The following is a 4,076-nucleotide window of genomic DNA, read 5'->3' as shown; positions in this document are numbered from 1 at the left end:
TCCGCTGGGTACCACATGAAACCATCTACAGACTAAATGCCATGTTTCTTGTTCCTGTGAACAGTCATGCCAATATTTGAATTCGACTGTTATGATTCCAATTTGGAATTATCCTATAAGTATCCACAATTTTCAGCTATTTTAATGAGGCCAGAATTCCCCAGCAATGTTCTCCATGAAAGATAAATTCTATAGGTTACATGTTTATGTACACGTACCCCCACACTCATCCACAAACTCCGTACATACACAGCATCTGTGAAAAACCACACTTAGGAAATACTGAGCTAACTAAAAATGAATAGGCTAACTTTATGCAGAATTTTGCTGCACTTTTGCTATAGTAATATACATTGTGATCTTCTATGGGATAAGTGAACAAACATAAATTTCCAAATTTATTTGACAGAGGAAATTTTTTGTTTTGTTTTGTTTTGATTCAGTTTCCATTACTTTTGGTGCCAAATTTTCAGGGAAGACATTTTCAAAATAGTGATACTGAAAACAAGCCCTTATTTATCAAGTAATGTACCATATGTCATGCCCTCTTTCATACTTGTTATGTTAATCACCTCAAATATATATAATGGATAAGGAAGACCTGAGAACTAAAGCATTTGAAGTATGGTACTTTGGACATGTTGGCAGGAGAGGCTAGTTCCCTGAAAAGAGAATCAGACTTGGTAGAGAGTCAGCAACAGAGAGGTAGATTCTTAACAAGGCTAATTGATACAACAACTGCAGAAATGACCTGTAAACAGCAACGTAGGGAGGGTGGCACAGAATCAGACAATGTTTCCTTCTGTTGCTCATAGCGTGGATATAAAGTGGGACCTACTTGACTGTACCTAACAACAATAATAACAGGGTCTTTGAAAATAGCTATTATTTGGTTGTCTAAAGAGCCCTGTGAAGTACGTACAATCCTAGCTCCAATTCTCAAATGAGGAACCTGCTTAAACAGTTCAAGTTCCCCAAGCTTAGACAGAGAAACCTTGACTTAAACCAAGTAATCTGGTATCCCAGCCTGTACTCTTGAGCCTTGTTGAGTAGCGAGACAGCTGGTTTATGGTGCCCCAATGTCCAGATCCGGATTTGGATGAAGACAAATCAGAGACTGGAAATGCATGATTTCACTCATGAAGATCACTTCCCAACCTGTCCTCCTTGTCTTTCAAATGGGCAAGTTCTTAGAAGTCGATTATTTAATAGCATGAAGCTCATCTCAGTTTGACCTGAACCATTTGGTTGAGTACCGTTAGATTCAGATACTCACACTAAATCATTTCTCTTTCTAATTTTGGCTGTCTGCTGCAATGCTGCAGCATAAAATCATATTCTTAGGTATATACAGCCCTGCTTTGGGTACTGGTTTGTCCATTCAGTTTCTGTGTGACCAGGAACAAATTATACACCATCCCAGAGATTTGGTTTTCCCACATCAATTTAAAACCATGGAATGTTTAGAAAAATGAATTATCACATGCACTTGAAACAAATGATAGCATTTAATAAGTTAATATTTGCATTTGGCTTATAAGAGCAGCCCATAATTTGTAACTATGTAAGTATTAGTTAAAAATATATAACTAAATTGTTCAGGCAATTCCGACTCATAGGGATCCCATGGAACAGAGTAGAACAGCTCTATGGGGTTCTCAAGGCTGCAGATTATTGGGGAAGCAGGCTGCTCATTGTTCTCCGTGGAGGAGTTGGTGGTTTTGAACCATTGTCCTTTTTGTGTGGGTGGGTGCGGGGAAGTGAGGGTTTTGCGGCCATGCTCCCTTTAACCTTTGTGCACCGGGGTTCTTAGTAAAACAGAAATAATAGAAAAATTAAAAACAACATAATTTTTTAAATGGCATAAAATAGTCATTCAATATGGCTCAGAAAATCCTACTAATAACATTTAACCTCATAGATAGAGTATCTACACCCTTACATTCTTTGTCACTTGCTTCGATAAAACCACAAAATCACTTTATCTGGAAATTTCAATCATCCTAAGAACAACTGAAAATCATAAATTAAGGGGAAGAAATGCGCCTATGGAAATCATGTCTTAAAACATTAGTGTTTTGTTAAATAAGAGAATACTTCTTCTATTCACACACAAGGCTAAGTATGAATTAATTTGAATTCTCATAACTCAGCATATTACAAACAGTAAATTAGAAGGCAGATGGCTATATGAAGCAGTACACCACACCTGAGAGTGACAGGTGACAGCTGGCTATTGAAAAAAAGAGTAAAATAAAACCCTCCCTAATAAAATTTAATGCAATTAATAATCAGTCTATGATGATCATAAGTCATTTATTAAGTGTCACAATATATTCCATACTTTGAAGAAAGCAGGGAAGTTATGTAGTTGCAAATATTCTTACAGAAGCAGTTTTAAAAATGGGTAAAGTGGCTAAATAATAACAGTTAAATTACATAGAAAATGTTTTATTACCCAAAATAACCAACAAATGAGGTGTCACTGTTAGAGGACATCGGCTTGAAGTATAAACTATCACTTGTTGGCTCATTAAATAAGTTGCCTTGGTGCCACAGTGACCAAAGTGCTTAGTGAGTATCCAGAGGTCACAGTTCAAATGCACTAGCTACTCTGCAGAAAAAGGTCGTGGTGGCTTTCTGTGGAAAGTTTTACAGCCCCCACGGGGCAGGTCTGCTCTCTTCAGTAGGGGCACTATGGGTTTCAATTGATTTGATGGCAATTAGTTTCTCAGGGTGGAACATTAAATAAAATAATTATTGAGGCTGCACATGTGTATTTTTTTTTGTTTTAGTCATATTTTTAAGATAGGGAGTTTCCCCTAAATACAATCCAAATAATTATGGAAGTTAGTCTTATAGAAATAAGCTTCATTTAAAGAGTAATTAAATGGGAATAGAGATACCAGAGGGGTAGGGGGAAGGGGGTGAGAAGTGGGGGCACTGATCGCAATGAATAGCACATAATCACACCCCCCAGTCAGGAGGAAGAACAACAGAAACCAGAGGGGAAGGGAGACAGCAGTCAGAGTGAGATTTGAAAATAATGAACAACCTACAGTCTATCAGGGGACCACTGGGCAGGGCGGGGAGAAAGGAGGAGCTGATCCCAAGGGCACAATGGAAAGTAAATGTCTAGAAAAGAATGGTGGAATATATGTACTAATATGTTGGACACAATTGATGTATGGTTCGTAACAAGAGTTGTTAAGAGTCCCCAACAAAATGGGAAAAATAAATAAATAAAACAAAGAGTAATTAAAATGTACTCCCAGAAATGACATACGTGGAAGAGATATGGGACAGTAAAAGGTTACTTTTAGTTTTATGTTTAGGTTCTGTGAAGTTCCTGTGGATGAAGGACGAGGCTTTCTACTCCCAGACAGTTTTCCACCGGGCAGGTCTGTCCTGTCTCGTAATGAGTCGGAATCATTATGGTGGCACCTGGACTTGACCCACGGCTCTCAAATCAGAATAGGCTAAAATTATTTTCTGAACTTCAAAATGTTGTTTCTGTTGTTGTGAGCTGTCATCAAGCCAGTTCTATTTTGTACTGACACTATGTCCAACAGAACGAGAGGCGCTGTGGCCCTGGCCCCCCAAGTGTCGCTCTGCCTGAGCCCAGGGCTGCAGCCACTTTGTGAGTTCCTCTAGTTGAGGGTCTTCATCTTTTTCACCGACCCTCTAGTCTAGCAAGCATGATGTCCTCCGGGAACTGGCCGTTCCTGATAACGTGTCCAAAGCACATGACATCAATGTGGCTGCCCTCACTTCTCAGGAGCGTTCCGGCAGTACTTTTTAACAAGACAAATCTGCTTGTTCTTCCAACCCTGGGTATACTCAATATTCTTCCCCAACACCATAATTAAATACTTCAATGCTTCTCCAGTTGTTCTTATTCATTGTCTAATTCTTCGATGCATACATTGTTGTTGAATATATCACAACTTTACAATGTTATACAATAATCATTTTTTAAAAACAAAAAAATTAGCTGCCATGTAGTTGATTCCAACTCATATAAACCATGCAGGGCAGACTGAACCACCCTGCGGTGCTTCCCAAGCTGGAAATCC

The sequence above is a fragment of the Echinops telfairi genome, unplaced genomic scaffold (assembly GCF_000313985.2).
Source record: "Echinops telfairi isolate 266 unplaced genomic scaffold, ASM31398v2 ScPeMD7_1713;HRSCAF=2227, whole genome shotgun sequence".
NCBI classification, from domain to species: Eukaryota; Metazoa; Chordata; class Mammalia; order Afrosoricida; family Tenrecidae; genus Echinops; species Echinops telfairi.
The sequence above is the reverse complement of the archived record's forward strand: the minus strand, read 5'-3'. Positions refer to the sequence as shown.